General features: G+C 40.2%; 1 protein-coding gene across 2 annotated transcripts in view; it reads right to left on the reverse strand.

Moving 5' to 3' along the window:
- LOC110445202 overlaps nucleotides 1-17,852 on the reverse strand; it is a 55,440-nt gene extending 37,588 nt beyond the window's left edge. Inside the window, exons 1-2 of one of the 2 annotated variants that reach the window (XM_021489685.1) lie at nucleotides 17,569-17,852; nucleotides 3,494-3,638 (exon numbers count right to left, since the gene is read on the reverse strand). The gene's annotated coding sequence lies outside the window, so the exon portion shown is untranslated. Of the gene's footprint in view, nucleotides 1-3,493; nucleotides 3,639-3,747; nucleotides 3,808-17,568 lie in introns of those variants that run through there. The other variant, XM_021489686.1, reaches the window with a different exon arrangement.
- Between the last annotated feature and the right edge of the window lie 442 nt (nucleotides 17,853-18,294).

Here is an 18,294-nt window from a genome sequence, read left to right on the forward strand (position 1 = left end):
CAACTCCGCCTGTATCAAGTGGAGAAGCAGACTGTGAAACTCTCTGTATAGGGACGTGTGAACCTTGGTGTTCTCGGCTTGTTGGGATATGGTCTAAATATGCTAATGTCTTTAGAATCTACATTCGTACGTATATCAATCACACCTAACGGTTTTAAGTTAATGCTGCCCCTATAATGAGATTTACATGATATTTGAAGCCGGAAAGTTACACAGATTCTGCAATTTCCGGCGGCCATAAATAGGCTTTAGGTAACATTTATGTATTTAAATATACGTAATATTCTATTTTCATGTCCAATTAAGGACGAAATTACGATAGAATTAATTCTAAATTACCTGACGCCTACGCATAATATTCGTGTACCTTGATTAGCCTCAGCACGTGTCTCCGGCCATCAGTCAGAGACGTGTCTAGTAAGTGACGCGTAGGGTTGACACGTGTCATCAAAATGTCCACTTGACGAAAGCACGACCAACCGTTGTAAGATGATCAACGGCCATTTTAACACGCACAGTTCGCGACCCTTCGAGGTGAGCAGTGAACTGCCAGGAAATCGGATTTTATAAGATAGCTACATGTTTGGCGTGAAGATAAGACAAAAGTGAAGAGGGTACAGGGTAATATATATATATTACAAGTTAAACATGACATACAAAAAGTGTAATAAGCCATGCACTGTGATTGTAATAGTGCAATGCATTGTATGATTCACTGGTAATTTTACACACTATATATTATGTGTATTAACGTTGCTTTGCTTTGTATGGTCTGCATTTTCTTGTAAAATCTATACTACATCGTATATTCAACATAATCTGTAAAACCTGTACCTCGTGTACGTTGTATAAGTGTATATAAATATTATGTACTACACTGTACATTGTATGGTCTGCATTACATTGTAAAATGTGTACTTCATGTACGTTGTACAAGTGTATACGAGTATTTGTTTCTGCATGGTATGGCCTCCATAACATTTTACAATATGTACTACTGCTATCTAAATCCGTCATACAAGTTCATAAGTATTTTTGATAATTACAATGTATTTACATCGTAATTTCCTAGATCATTATTATCAATATGTATGGCTATGTATCGTCAATTGTTGTTGATTTCCTGACATTGTAGTTCACAAACTTATCGGAAAATATCTTTTAAGACCTTTTTGGTCATTTTACATGATTTCATTTATATATATATATTTTACTTTCTATGTCTCGCTGTAACGAACAGCTCACTGGGCTGGCCTTCGGCAGGCCAAAATGAAGGTAAATGCATACACACGCGGAGAAAGAGCCTTGCCTGAATGTCGTCAATTCAATAGAATACCGGCGTACATATCTGTATTTTATAAACCGATACAAAAAACAGGTACCTCGCGTCCCTAAAAGCGGGCTACAGTTATGTAAGATATGTTACGCGCATACAAACGAATACCCGAGCTTATACACCCATCGGGTTGCCACAAGTGCTAGGTCGATTTTCTATCGTTTAGAAAACATTTTTAAGAATTTTGATATTGTACAGATGAAATATGACTTTGAACACGAATATGTAATGTATGCGGTGTCACAAACCCCGGGCTGTATACATTCGCTCCATACTACACGGCCGTCAACTTGGCACATGACCTCCAACAGGAAAACGCAAGTTAAACAAATATACATATTTATCTTTATTATTTTAAATCCAAAGCTCAGCAAACGTATCCGGGTGTGGGGTATTTTGCGCTGTAAGTCAGCATCCGCTCGAATTAGTATTTTCCTATGGTATTATCACTCAATAATTCAAGCACTCGATGAATATCTCCAAGTCCCATATACTTAAGGTTTTTACACCATATCTAAGATAAAAGGGCGTGTCCACTTCTGACACTGTACAGTGACGTTTCCCATAGCAGACCACGATGCTGTGGCGATCTCAAACTTCACATCACTCCCACGTGGTAACTTATAAATATTGGCTCAATAAAAATAGACTGCGGTTACTATCAATATTGCAGTGTATGATACAGATGTCTGTTAATAGGCAATTTATCAATAGTGGTGAATTATTTTTAAACAAGTGGTCGATTACCCCACGCCTTAGCTGCCTCAGGCGTTAAGCTCGTGTAATCGGTGGGTAGGCGCGTCGCCCGGCGATACAAACACCGTCCAACACCCCTTAGCATTACTTCATTCTTTCGTAATAGCATTTTGAATTCGACCTTGTACGTATCGATGATAATTAAAAAATGGGGTTTCAGAGGCATTTTACCGAGTGTCAAACATCATATATAAAGCTATTCTCGGTGACAAATGGCGTGGTCTATTGAGCTACACGCCATTACGAATGACGTCAGACGTCGGTTTATGAAACTGTATTTACCATTCCATGATATTGCCTATACACCTAGTTTTTGGCTAACAGACCGACTGTCGCATTCGTGTAGTCACTTACCAACGTCAGATATACATCTCTGGTGTTTAGTTAGGACCGACGAAATGAGCTTCAGGGAATGGGAAACAATTAGCATAGCAACACGGACGAAGTTGCTGAAACGGAAGCAGATCTTTTTCTAAAGCAACCCTTCACCTTTTACATTAAAAATACGTATTTTCCAAAATATTTTCTATTTGTTTTGTGTGAATATGCGACTATATTGCAATATGGAAGGTGGCTAGATATGCACCCGAGACGAGTAACTCCTTCCTCTCCGTGTGACAATTTATTCTCCTTATGTCCTAAGACAAGCTATCCTCCCATTCCAAATATGTTCTTCGTATACCCGGAACGACAGATTACTTCTGGTCACCAAGAGGAGTCACCTCTCCTTCCCTGAGTCAATTTATCTTTTGATGTGTTTGAAATGATTGATCCTCTCGTATCACGAGGACGAGCTATCCCCCTTCTGTTCTCGGAACGAGCCATCCTTCCCTGTTTTTCGAGGTGAGTCCTTTTCTCCTTCCCGGGACGAGTTAGTCTTGCCTGCCGCGGAATGAGTCGGCTCATTATCTAGGACGAGATCTATTTTCCTGCCTCGAGATGTGTAGTCTCCTCCTCGTGACGAGTTATACTTTCCTGTCTCGAGACGTTTCGTCTCCTTTCCCGTGACGAGTTATACTTTCCTGTCTTGAGACGTGTCGTCCCCTTTCCCGTGACGAGTTATCTCTTCCTGCCATGATACCTGTTGTCCCCTTTCCCGTGACGAGTTATCCTTCAATTCCGCAAGCACAAGTCACTTTGTCCCATTCCCACGTTATCCTCCTAGTTCTCTGAACGACAAAGGCCCGTGTCGTACTTAGGGTTGTTAATGTGTGTCTGGTCGCACGTGTAGTTTTGTTTGTACAAGTGTATTTTGTACACCCCTTTTGACATTATAGACCATTCAAACATGTAAAACCGGTCAATCACACCAACACATACATGTACAACTTTGTCCCAATTGGACTTTTCCCCCACACAATAGTCAGCAAACATGAAGAAATATAGACCCTACGTACTTACCATGTACCCGAGTCCATCCGTCCTAGTCTGTATATGGCTTGTTACGAACACACAGAACATAAGTCGTCAGCGATATCCAATACTTGGTAAATCCCAAACAAAAGTTACAACACACAGCAGTTATCGTCTCAAAAAGTTTTCTCACCTGAAAATATATAGGAAAACACTATTGGCTATCATATGACGGTATCTATAGCTTATATCGTCGTCCATTATCAGCATATTAAATAGTTGACATTTTTGTTAACACATACCTATGTAAGTATACAGGCATCCGTTACCTGTATATGTATAATTAGCAGCGAACAGGTATACAGGCTGTGGGTTAGAGGTAAAATGTGTGTCACATCACGACAGAGCTCTACAATGTCCCACAAACATGTATGCATAGTAAGGGTAAGTTAACACTTCGAGACTCTGCGCTAATTTGTCAAGACGCCAGAGTAAATTACAGATACTTAGTCAACTTGTCCAGCGGGTTGATGGACGTGCCGGACCGTCCTGGTCAGGTGTCGGTATATACAGGTAAGGAAAGAACAAACCAACAAACAAACTGTACACAATGGACAGGCACAGGTACAAAGTGTAAACTATACATGAACTGAGGTGGAAAGAAGCATGACATTTTGAAACTGTTTATGAAATGTTTGTCGTTAAATCTCATTACCGATTCCGTTCCGGAACTTCCGGTGACCGACCCTTTGACATGATACATGTACTTTGACACAGGTGGATCTATACGGCCCCCCCGCGAACCAGTGAATTCGAACAGGTAAGACGATTGTCTAACCGCTTCTTCGCGTCTGTCTTTCTATACTTTCACAATTGAACGGGAGGTGTTCGAATAAATGCGTGCCAATGCTAGGTATGGCACAAAGACACTCGACAGGAAGACGTACGGGGCCATATAGCACTCCTGTTGAGCTCAAGTGAGAGCCGATCGTCCGGAACAGTGTTTGTGTTTGCAATGTGCACTCGACTAATATAAGTTACAGTAACAAGACTTTATGGAGTTGTCGTTAGCGTGGTTACGTGTGATTTCAACATAGTTAAATGTGCCATTACGATGAATTCACATCAAAATAATGAAATAAATAATGACGAAAAATCCGATGTTGCAGGAATGTCTTTATGTGTTCTCACAACGTCTGTGACATTTCAATCAATTATTTGAAAATAAATAAACACAGACAGACATAATGACGAATTATGTTATTTGTGACATCACTACTTATGCCTTTTACACCTGCGTGTACTGCTCAAAATAAGTGTCAATATTTAAATGAACACAATAAAAACATAAAATAGTGGGTCAATCATGCGCACGTGCCCGCGCCGGTAAGTGACGGGTCGCTAACAAACCATCCTTCATTTATGCATGGCCATCCTTCATTTATACATGGCCACACTCAGTTTTTACTCTTTTTAAATAGTCAAGGAATCTATCAAAAACCTAAATTTAGAATTATCCTAATTTATTTTACGCACACTTGCAAAATCTTTTTGCAATCATTTATTAAATAAAAATCGTGGAAAAAGGAAATCAACAAAAAAGTAAAGATCGTGGTTTACGTAACAGACGCTGGGCAATATTATGAAATGACACCGGTCGCCGCGCAACATGTTTATTACAACGTATTATGATTAAATATGTGGCGAATGAAAAAACACGAAAAGACGCATACATTACATCGCTACGGTTACATTTCGGCTTATATCTCAATATAGTATACGCCCTGTAGGAGAGTTTATATCTAAGATTACAAACCTGGCCGCCATTGTTTTGAATCGCTAACGACAATAGTGTCAGCGGTTTCAGTGTTAATTACAATACCGTGAAGTCAATTTCGCCGTCAACATAGCTGAAATGTATTCCTTTAAGTGAAATTAAGCCAGATTGTGAAGGCATTGAAATTAAACATGCAATGGAAATCTTAAATGTCGAAAACGATTTCTTAAATGTAGAGCATAACATTCTCGGTGTTCGGTCGACCTGCCCTTGGTAGGTCGATTTGACCTTAGTTGGCCAAACGTTGGTGATCTAGTAAGAGTGTAAGTAAAGTTGTACGTAATGATTGACAAGTTTGCGCCTATCATACCCGTGTAAGGAGAATGCTTCAGTCAATAACCCCGCACTTACTCTCTACGTCATCAGTTTATTTTGGCAACGCAGCAAGAGTTAGGCATTAGCTAGACATGGTTGACATTCGCTATTATTATACGTTATAAGAGAATCTTGTAATCTGATTGGTCGAGATGTTTCCCTAAATTAAAGGAAAATCATGTAAAATCATATTAGCTAAGCTTGACCTCCGTAGAGGGTTAAAGGTATGAATTCTGTCGCACAGACAGACAAGTATCGAATCACACATCTCCGAACGTTTCTGTATAAAGTTACAAGTATCGGTTCGTCCCAGAGAGATAGACAGGTATAGGTTCGACCATACAAACACTCGTACGTATCCGTATAAGATTATAAATATCGGTTCGTCCGTTCAGAGACAGACAGGTACAGGTTCGTCTGTACAAACCCCCGTATTTCTTGGAATAGAGTTAGTGCTGTCGGTTCGTCCATACAGACCCCCGTATGTCTATACAGTCGAACCTCGTTATCTCGTACTCGTATAACTCGAAGACCCCGTTTAACTCGAAGTATTTCATCGGTCCCGGCCAAAACTCTTCTTATTCTTAGTAATAAAAACTCTGATAATTCGAACTCTGAAAACTCGAAAAACTCGGATATCCCGAAGTGAAACATCGGTCCCAACAACGAAAATCCTACATAAAAATATCTCCTACCTCGAAGTTTCTTAAGATTCACAAGTCTATCATATATTCTTTAATTATTTGATACGTGCTACGGTAAACATCGTTCTCATAGAGCAGCTTACGCTCGGTCATAATTACTTCGATTAAACTTATGGCATTAAAATGTGTTTGACTGTAAAAACACTGTGTACAAATAAAGAAACAAACTTCATCAATGTTGATTAACAACAATTAGTATTACTGTGAGTCCATAAACAATTTGAATAGCACTTTATTTTCACCAAAGACTTGGCACTTTCATTTCCGCATTGAAATTTCTATCAGCATAGCACGAGGTCGGAGACAGCATGTGTGTTTATTGTAACATTAATTAATTAATGAATATGATTATGAATAAGTTGTTATTTTATAGTTATCTTTTTGTCATTTATCGACTGTTTAAATAGTTGATTGTCAGAGAAATCAATGACATATATGGCCTCATATTGGACCAAACACTTTACCAAGCTTTATGCCAAACATAGGAACTCGCTTAACTCGAATACTCGGATAACTCGAAGTTTCCCAACGATCCCGTCGACTTCGAGATAACGAGGTTCGACTGTATATCGACAAAAAAGTATTGGTTTGTCCATACAGAGACAGGCAGTTATAGGTTCGTCTGTACAGACCCCCGTTTGTCTCTGTACTGGGTTAAATGTAACGGTTCGTCCATACAGACCCCCGTACGTCTCCGTATAAGGTCATTGGTATCAGTTCGTCTATGTCCGAGAATTGGAAATCCATTACCGGATAACGAGTGTGACATAGGGCGAGATAGCCGGCCTTTGTCGGCTCTGATGTATAGAGGGAATTAGGCGTTTACAAACGGACTCGACCCGGGGTGTGAACACATAGGAATGTAAAGCTCATACGTCCGTATATCAAACCATTATCGGCAAACTTGGCAATTTCACCGATAAGATCCCGGGTTCAAATGAGGAGAGCGGTGCGTATGTGTACCTACCCCGCCACCCTTATAGCCCACAGGGCGCCCGACTGTGTTATCGGAGCGAGTCGGGTCCAACTTGACCAAGGAACATTCTGACCTTATCAACAAATACGCTTATTTTAGAGTTAATGTGTACTTTTTCTTTGAAATTTTACTTATAAATAACATTTGTGACAGAGTATCTCAGATAGCGGGTAGATCCAGAAGCTCAGCAGATTTCCTAACCGTCGTAAGATTACCTGTAATTGAAAGGAATAAATATAAAAAAATAGGTACGAGTGGTAATTCGGACAGGTCGACGTCGGGACTTCGTGTAACTACAACGTAAGTAGGTGGGGTTTGAACACTGGCCTTTACCGTCGTCACTAGTAGAGCCCTTCTGATGCTGTATCTGTTTCTTGTTGTAGTTTTAGTTAGTGTTTTGTTTCTGTCGTGATACGATTGTCCCTAACGTTGCCCGGATATATACCTTGTGTTTGCCATTTAGCTCGCCCAGTGTGTGCGACCCTGTCCTCCGCTCTGTCATATACAAACTTGACGCTTAAAACATCAGCATTGCACAGTGGGGGAAACTGTTGTCACACAGGCGGGAGAGTGGTTAAGTAATTCGTTTATAAAAGTGATTCATTTGAGATAAATACGAGGATACGTTAACCTCAAACTACATTTCTCTTTTTAATCTTGCACTGTTTCCCTACTCCTCTCATTTATAACACAACAAATGTTAGGTGTCAAAGGAAACATAAGTGTTGTGCTGACACCGTGCGATCGAACAGTCCCGTAACGTGTATCCCTCTCCAAGACAGAGACGACTTTCTCTCCTTATGTCAATTCCTACTTCAGCTATTTGCACATTCCGTTGTAGTCGTATTGAAATGTTCAAACTGTGGCGGGCTATCTTGAGGGCACAGAAACAACACACCACTCGTCTGCTTTGAAGTTTGTTCACAAGTCGAGGTCTGGTACGAGAGGTGGGGTCAGAGGTCAAAGGAGGCTGTCGTGTTTGGCTGGCGCTGTAACCTTGCGCGTCACTAAGGACACGCTAGTCGTCGGTCGTGCGCGCCCCGCTGGGTTTTAAGTGTCGTGTGTTTATTCTTGAGCCTTTTGGGACAATTGCTCTTAACCTTCTCAATACAAACTAACAACAAGACTGTTTAGTCTTTTTCTGAAAATAGACGTACTTATATATAGAACTAGCCGAGTTTGGAGAAGCAAAATAAATGCTTGGTATGATAAGAATGTATTGATTGTGACGGATTGTAGTGTCGTGAGGACGCCCCACCGTCACTAAAGAAAAGGCCCCCGGTACAGTGATACAGCGAATTTTACCCATTCACCACGGTTTACGTATTGTATCACAGACCCACAATGGTGGCAAGTGTCTTCTGTAAGAAACACAAGGACTACTTACATGGTTCACTAGAGTTCAGCGCGTGCAGCCCCGGGTTAGTTTAAAATGTGTTTCTTAAGGAACGAATATATGCTTACCTATACTAAACAAAATACCTGATGAAAAACGGTAAATACCTTTATTTATTTGTTTCTCATAATAATATTTACATTTGAAAGCATGTAAATTCAATTAATAGCATAAGAAAAGACAACCTATAGCATCAAATTGTAATTGCTAGAGTCAAGAGAGGGAAAACGTTTAAAGATGAAAGAAAAATGTGTCATAATTTGAAGAAGAAACCATGCTTAACTGAATGATCTTTGGAACTACAAACAGAAGGTACTTCTTTATAGACTTAGTATGGCCATACAGGAAGTAAAAGAAAGTAAAGATTTACTGCACCATAAGGCCATTTCGTCCAATTAGGCCCCATCAGCGATAGTCGAGGTCAAAATAATGAAAATCTGTATCTATAGCGTTCGAAAAGGAAAGATACTTTTATACACCTTTAGGATAAAACAGACAATTTAAACTGAAACCAGAATTTCGTGTACGCAATGCCAGAACAAATTTCAGCTTCATGATTACAGCAAATTTTCGGGACTGATAGTCCACAAGCAGAGTGAAAGACCTTGTGACGCACAAACGTCACTATACATTCAATGACAGGTAGTTCTAGGTCCAAGCTCAATCTGTCTGTTATATAAAGCTAAATGCGTGCCTCAGGTTGTCAGTTGAAGATCGTGACCTTGGTAAAGGTCAAAGCTGTGGATCCGTACAAATCGCCATGTTATCATATATTTACTTGATTTTGTAAACAAACAACAGATTTTATAACAACAGGGAGTTTAAGCTGCAGGTAATAAACAAGAGGACGGCTTTTGCTACCTTAAATCCCAAAGATCCCCCTGAGCATTTTTGTTTGTAATTAAATGTTCGCGATTCACCTGTTATTTGTGAGGAGCTAGTCTAGCGGTAGTGTACGTAGCGGCAAGAGACAAATGAGGTCGACTATATAAGGTCTTAGTTTGTACACTATGTCTGCACAAAATGGCTGCTGGGTATTTATCGTGGGGTCGGCGTAATTTGTACTCCGTGTCTAGGCCTAAAACGGCTCATGGCGACATGCTGCATACCGCTTCCTCGTCACGTGACCGACTTCTCTCACGAGTGATGAATGGCGGGAAATGGCCGTTACGACTGCCTCGTTATTGTACCTTCATTGACCTGTCAAAATGATGGAAACGAGGCCATCTCGGACATTTACTACTGTATCCGTGCACTGTCACATGTATCTTTTGAGTACGGTGAGTTCTAAATGATCCTGTCCACCGAACGTATGAAGCTGTAGTCTTTTCGAAGGGGCCAAGACCTATAGTAAAGAGCCTGTGTAATTTAATCAGGATTATTTAGTGTAAGACTTAGGTAAAGTATTTGCTTGTGTCGTTCAGAGACAGCAAATGAGTGTATTTTGTCCCTGTATTGCCATACAATACCACACATCAGTCACTTAGTAAGGATTGCAGGAAAATACAACAAGACTATATTGTACAATGTATTACCTACTATGTTCCATACTTTCATAAATGTTAATAATATGTATTTCAATATCTATATGGACGTTCACAACAAAAGGAAAAGACATTCTTACTCGTCCATTGTTCACGTAACAACCAAATTAAGCATTTTTGTTACGAAAAAAATAAGTTGCTACAATATAAACACAAGACATTGACTTCAAACATAAAAACAAATATTTTGAATTGCAATGGAGTCAGATTGGAGCATATGGATGCACGTGAGTTCGTAACAGGTCATCAAATCTACAACAGCACATTTCGTTTGACGTCACCAAACAAAGGTCGACAGAAACGCGCACAGTTGCGTAGTGTGGTGCAATCGAGCGCGCCGCTCTGATGAAATCGTATCCAAGATGGACGCTGTGATAGCCTCACCACTACCTACATACGGGTACTGTTACATACGGGCACTGTTATACGGCCAAGATATACCGATTTTCTGTGGTCGGGTGTTGCGCTTTTATCCAGGCCATTATCAAGATAGACACAAAAAGAGAAAAACTTGCCAGTCATGGTTTCTTTTCATAAGAAAGTGTAGATACGCAACTGAACAGAAAAACTTCTGATGAGTATCACATTAATTTTAAGACGAACAAGTATTAACTTTGCCATTCCATTGCCACTAAGTGTAGGCAAGTCCCGCTCGTGAATTCCAGTTGGTAGATAGACCCGATTTCGCTATATCTTATTGTATGAAATTAAATCATTCATTCGCGGTGCCTAATTCGTGTTACATCAAGCATGAATCTTTAATGGAATATCTGGCCATCTCCCCTTCTTCTCGCTATCTCCTCGGTATGTACTCAATTCATGTCTGCATTCCTCAATAGCTGCTAACAAAGGCCACGTCTGCGCACCAGTCACTGTAGCTATCAACACCCGTTTACAATACAGACTAGCTCGCTGGCAGTTTTATGAGTTTTGCAATGTTGTTCTTCTTTTTTGACCTATATCGTTGTGGAGAAACATATGTTATGAAACACTAACTTTCAGGTAAATAACACTGCTTAAGTTGGGGTGTGCTTTTATAGCTATAGGTTTTTAATCTACACTATTATACATGTATATTCGTCTATGTATGTAAGTATATTCCTTCAGGTATCTCATGAAAGCTAACACGCTCGTCAAATTAAATGCACGTACATGTGTATTCCTTTAAAAGGGGCTTATCTACTGGACATCAAGTACCTAAAGCCTTATACTGGCATGGTATTACAGAGTGATAAAGTGTTCCGCGCCAGATGCCATCTTCAGACAATACGACGGTTTTCGGATCGTGCAGTTAAATAACTAGCGTACATCCCTTGATAAGACGACAGAAGAAGAAATTTAATGAAAGTAGGTTATTGAAATATCCAGCACGCGATAAAATCACTTTTAGCTTTATTTAATAAGTTTGTATTGGGCTTATTGAAATGCATCTTATATAAGCTCATTTTTATTCATAAAGATTACAAGTGCTTTATATCCTTCGGTAAAAATCTCCTCAAAGGTATTTCCTGTACATGTTCGCGTCCTCTCTCTGTTACTTTGAAGTCGCTACAGGGATGATATAAAATATATTTTTACTGATCTGGGCGCTGCACTTCCGAATCTTTTAATGGTTAAAATGAAATTAAATTATAGTGATGTGCCCACATACCCTTTATCCCTTCAAAGTGGTTTTGATGTATATGTATAAAAAATGGATTTGGATTATTAAGCTGCCCCCCTACACGGCCATTGATATAAACGGCCAGCCTCACTTCACACTGGTCCGGTATGTAGGTAGAGGCACACACACACACATGGTATTTACCTGTCGTTAAGCTTAAAACTACTTGATTCTATTAGCTAGATATCAAACGGTTTATTCAATGTGGCCAGGCATGCCCGAAGAAATAGAAAATGGCTGTATCCAGCTGACAAGATCATTTTTTCGCTCTCGGAGAGAACGCCGCAAATAATTCAGTCGCAGATTTCTTAGAGTGAAGCCAACATGAAACTCGATAAAGGTTAGCTTTGATGTTGACTAAGTAATGGACGACTGTTCCCCCTAAACCTCGTGTCTTAGCAGAGCCTATGTCCGTTTCCACACCAGGATATGTTCAACTATAGCATACATTACAGGCAGACGGACACAAGTTGGGGGAAAGGTATTGCACGGTAAGGTAAAGTCGCGGTGTTCTTAATTATAACCTTAGTAAGTTTAAGTCGCCTGTACCTTCACCTTATGTGTTACAAGTCGCGTTGTACCTTCTCCTAAGTAAGTTTAATTGGCGTTGTGTCTTCACCTAGGTAGGCTTAAGCCGTGTTGTGCCTAAACTTCGTGGTTATAAGTCGCGTTGCACCTTCACCTTAGTAAGGTGAAGTCGCATTGTACCATTATAATAGTAGGTAAGTCGCATAGGAAGTCGCGTTACTCCTGCACCTGAATATATTTAAGTCGCGTTGCACCTTCACCCTAGTAGGTACCCTCAAACTAAGTACAGATACCGCCGTGTACCCTTAAACTAAGTACAAACATCGCCATGTACCCTAGAGTTAGTACAGACACTGCCATATACCCTCAAACTAAGTACAGATACCACCGTAAACAGATGTACCCTCACACTTAGTACAGACAACGCCGTGTACCCTCAGACTAAGAACAGATACCACCGTGTACCCTCAAACTAAGAACAGATACCGCCGTGTACCCTCAATCTAACTACAGATACCACCGTGTACCCTCAATCTAACTACAGATACCACCGTGTACCCTCAAACTAAGTACAGATACCGCCGTATACCCTCAAACTAAGTACAGACACCGCCATATACCCTCAAAGTTAGTACAGACAACGCCGTGTACCCTCAAACTAAGTACAGACAACGCCGTTTACCCTCAAACTTAGTACCGATACCGCCGTGTCCCCTCAAACTAAGTACAGATACCGCCGTATACCCTCAAACTAAATACAGACACCGCCATATACCCTCAAAGTTAGTACAGGCAACGCCGTGTACCCTCAAACTTAGTACAGATACCGACGTGTACCCTCAAACTAAGTACAGATACCGCCGTGTACCCTTAAACTAAGTACAGATACCGCCGTATATCCTCATAGTAGGTACAGATAAGTACAGAGACCGCCGTATATCCTCAAAACACTGCCATATACCCGCAAACTAAGAACAGATACCACCGTGTACCCTCAAACAAATACAGATTCCGCCTTGTACCCTCAAACTAAGTACAGATACCGCCGTATACCCTCAAACTAAGTACAGAGACCGCCGTATATCCTCAAAGTAGGTACAGTTACCGCCGGATGCCCTCAAACTAAGTACAGCCACTGCCATATACCCGCAAACTAAGAACAGATACCACCGGGCACCCTCACACAAATACAGATTCCGCCTTGTACGCTCAAACTAAGTACAGATACCGCCGTATACCCTCAAACTAAGTACAGATCCCACCGTGTACCCTCAAAATAAGGACAGACAACGCCGTGTACCCTCAAACTAAGTACAGACACTGCCATATACCCTCAATCTAACTACAGACAACGCCGTGTACCCTCAAACTAAGTACATTTACCACCGTGTACCCTCAAACTAAGTACAGAGACCGCCGTATATCCTCATAGTAGGTACAGTTACCGCCGGATGCCCTCAAACTATGTACAGATACCGCCGTGTACCCTCAAACTAAGTACAGATACCACCGTGTACCCTCAAACTAAGTACAGATACCGCCGCATACCTCATAGTAAATAAAGACATCGCCGTGTACCTCAAACTTAGGACACATCAAATAACGATGCTAGTACGAACTGACACGCTAATAATTTTATTTGAATTTATTTTAAATAGATTTCAGTCAAAGGAAAAGCAACCAAACAGTGGCGTAATCCTGATGAGAATATGTACAATATTATGTATCGGGCCTAAACCAACATCAGGATTGGCAGCCAACTATGGGAACAAACATCGCACAATCGGTGTTAAACTAACTACGGCCAGGAAACATCGCTAAGAAAACAAACCATGAAAGATCTAATGGTATAAACTTGAAGAGAAGATGGGATAATGGTTCTTCAATTGTTAATACAGATTACCTAACGTGTCGCCGACAATGTTAATTTTCCAATTAAGTTTGGGAAGTCTTGCCTTTTTCCGCTGTGGGGTGTGAGGAGAGAGTGACATCTTGTCAGCGAGAACGACCCAGCACTGAGGGACCGCATGCTGGTCGCCAGTTTTCTATTGCTGCCCCAACGACCCAAACTGGCCATGTAAAACAATCACGTCTATTTTAATGACGTCAGGGGATTTTCCAATTTGAAAGAACTCATTAAAGTTTTGTACAGCGTACCAATATCTTGTATCGTTCCTTTTTCTTTTAGAAACAAAGTCTCACCAATAATGACACAGGTTCCGCTTTGGTCACTCCTTTTGGATCATGGTAATGCTCCCCTGCTGGTCAAACTGTTTGGCCATTCTTAAACCTCTGTCTCGCGTCCTATATGACGTCAGTACCAGGTTCATTAAGGACATTGCTCTAGTTCTGTTCTCGTTACTTTAAGATCTAGCACTTGCTCACTTGAATATCCTCATTCATTTCGTGTAGCGCTAAGATGTAGTCCCTAAAAGCTGTCCAGTCCGAGTACTAGTGAAGAGATATCTTAGTCCGAAAACTGGTAATGTCACAACCTTAATCTATATCGACTCGAAACCCGTCACGTACCCCACCCAAACAAAGTGGGACACTTGTTGATTTTTGCTTCATTTTATTATTCTGTATTGTTTCTTTTTCTTCCGGTGAATAGTTTCTGGACATTTTTTATGAAGCTCCTGGCTGTAATAAACAACTATACGCATGTATTTCCATGTGAACGTAACGCGTTTCATTTCCCAATATGCATTCAAACATGGCCGAGGGGGCCTATACTTTATGGACACATTTATTGGTATACGCCAAGGTTATCCGAACGGTCCCTCACTTTTTGTGTATTTGGTTGGGGTTTGTTTTGTATTGTTTAACGTTCTATTAACAGCTAAGTAGTTAAGTATAATATGACAAAGGAAATTCCTTCCAATGTATAATTTGTGACAATATGGGAAGTTTGGGGGACTTATGTAACAGTAACATTTCACATAACAGTAGCCATTTCACATTATACAACAGTTGCATAATCTCAGGAATATAATTCTTGAGCGCTTAACATTCAAGGGACAACATTGATTATATTTAAACAAAGCAGCATATCCAAACTATCTTCCATGTGCACGATGGTGTGCGTGAGCGCGCCGGAGTTCATGTAGACGTTAGTTTTGTTATGGGTCCGTATTTCGAATAGTAAACTACACAAGGACACAACCATATCCTGCCTCCGGCGAATCCGAGTCTATACAGTTATAGGCAATAGGTACTAACATATACCAACTGTGTTATGCGACCCCCTAGGATATGAACTCTGAGAGGAACTCCGAAGAATGTAATAACAAGCTTCATGACTTAATTATTTAATAGATATTGAATTAGTTACATGTCTGTAAGTGCATTCCCTTTACCCGTGTCCTTAATTGTCAAATTGCTTATTTCAATATTTATCACCGACCTAAATACACGGATGCGGGCTAGTGATGAGTTCAATACTTTATCATTGATTTCGCGTCTTTCTTTCTGTTAAAAAATGCGCTAATGTCAGAACAGGGACTCTGTGGTAACAATCAGTTTACTCTCGTCATCAATGATTGAGGGAAGAGTACAGCGCCAACAATAATTGATGAGGGTAGCTGGCTTCATCATTTAACTTTGCACATCCTTAGAAGCGTGGCCAAACCAGGACTTAAAGGTTTGGACTTTTATTATTTACACAGTGACAGAATAATGAGAACGATAATCTGCTTCACAACAACAAGAGGATTCAAGGACGACAGTTATGGAGTGACGTCACAAGTAGACATTGATAAACCATATCCCCCAAAACACCCTCTGGTTTTTGTTTAGAATAGAAAAATCCATTTCGTATCAGTTTATTTTAATGTGTTGCTTTGTTATCTTCAGTTTTTTCTCGAAATAAGAAAACTGTAAATTTTCTAGTCCATATGTTGAATCTTTTAAGAACTTTGCCGCATTCTTACTTCAATGGACTGACGTTTTGACCTTTGCGTTAACACTGTGACAACATGACAACAAGATGACATGACAGGAGAAGTGACGACACAAAAAAGATCGTCAATATTAGCATGTACCTGAGTGAACAATTTAACAAATCAAACAAACGAATACTAATTTAATGACATTCTACCTCCGGGGTTTCCCCCTTATTGTACGTCCGGGTTGCCTAAATTGTATTTCTACATATGTAGTCCCATCTTACTGTACTTCCGGGTTCCTTTGTTTTGACATTTGATTGTGGGACCTCCTTACACATCTTGTACTTCAAAGTCATACGATTGTGTTTCCATGACCACTGCTGATAGCGTTGGCGATAAAAGCATGCATGTTTACTTTTTATGTTATGTTTAGATTAAAAGACACAAGATATAGCGACTTGTGAACCCATCACTTATATAAATCTTTATATAATCTGAATTTGTTGTATATATGTATTACTTTCTTCATCTTTGTTTTCAAGATATAAAATCAGATCTCAAGGAATAGATTGTAGTGAGTCCTCAGATCTGTTACGTGTATACGTGTGTTTACTGTAGAATCGGAAAATTTTGCTGAGTGGTACTTTCATCCTTCACCAGTAAAAATCCGTTTTCGACCAGAGTCTATTTCGCCCTTCACATACGATAACTATACACGGTATACAGTATACCAATATTCGCAGTATATGGACTTTGACTCAATGTCATCCCTTGTACATGAAGTTTTATAAAATTCATCATGAGACACAACACACATATAACTTCCGGCACGAAATATGGACGGAAGTCTCTGAAATGTCCTGACGGACAAGTGTTATAAATTGACAAACATTTCTACCTGAAGTAATGTGATACGATCCATTTTCTATATAAATTACATGACACTGTTTAATTATTCAGACGACCCAAGGTATGGCAGTTTTCTGTCACACAATGTACATTTCCTATGTATAATATACCAGCAAAATGTATGCACTCATTTTCATAAACATAAATTAAAACTGTGTATAGACAACCTAAATAGCTATAAATGCAAAGCTGAAATGCATGTATGGCTATTCAGCGAAGCATACACTATTACCTGCATAAACGTGTTATATTTGTATCTGAATCCAACAAGCATTCACTATACTTGATATAAATACCCGCATATTTGGTTTACGATTATCATTTGCTTTTTGAATTACATTTGTTTCTATTTCGTGCTTAAGCTTACCTGACCGCGTCTGGTCGGTACGTCGGTATGACGGGGTTCCGTGAGGAGGGTTCATGGCCCGGGGAGGGGGTCGTACAATCCCAGTGTCTCACTAAACTGCACCGCTTTCTCATCTGCCTATTCAGAGTCGCCCCGTATCAGTACCAAGTCAAGCGTACGGGTGACGTATCGGTTATATAAAATAGCAAATTCACTTCCACCTTCGTCTCTGATTCCAAAATCACGTCCCTATCTTACGTCACTTGCTATACTACTTTCGTTAAATTGTTTTTATGCTTTTTCAATACTTAATTATTCGACATGCTAACAATCAAACGTCTTGGAATTAACTCCAATGTGCTATATCACGTCGACAGAGCAGGAGGCGTGGCTTTTAAACTACTTTAAATTCGGAGCAGAGAAAGATAGCATAGATTTCTATTGTTACGAAAGTTGAGCAGTGATTCGCCTCTCATCCGTCAATCAGCTGGGTGAGGTGTCAGTCGACCAGGAGTAATTTTTAGAGGTGAACCCCGGTGTTACGGATGGGAGGGGGAATGCCTGTATCACTATGCGTTGGAAAGGGCCAAGGGCCGGGATAAGTATATCCTGTGTTGAATGGGATGTTTTGCCCGTGTGGAAGGGGTTCTGGAGTTAGAAGCGGATTGGGCCCAGTTTTAAGAGGAAATATGTTACTCCTGTGTTAAGGAAGAGGTTGGGGGTTTGGAAGTGGAAGTTTCGGGGGGG

Source organism: Mizuhopecten yessoensis, unplaced genomic scaffold (genome assembly GCF_002113885.1).
Source record: "Mizuhopecten yessoensis strain PY_sf001 unplaced genomic scaffold, ASM211388v2 scaffold2111, whole genome shotgun sequence".
Taxonomy (NCBI): Eukaryota; Metazoa; Mollusca; class Bivalvia; order Pectinida; family Pectinidae; genus Mizuhopecten; species Mizuhopecten yessoensis.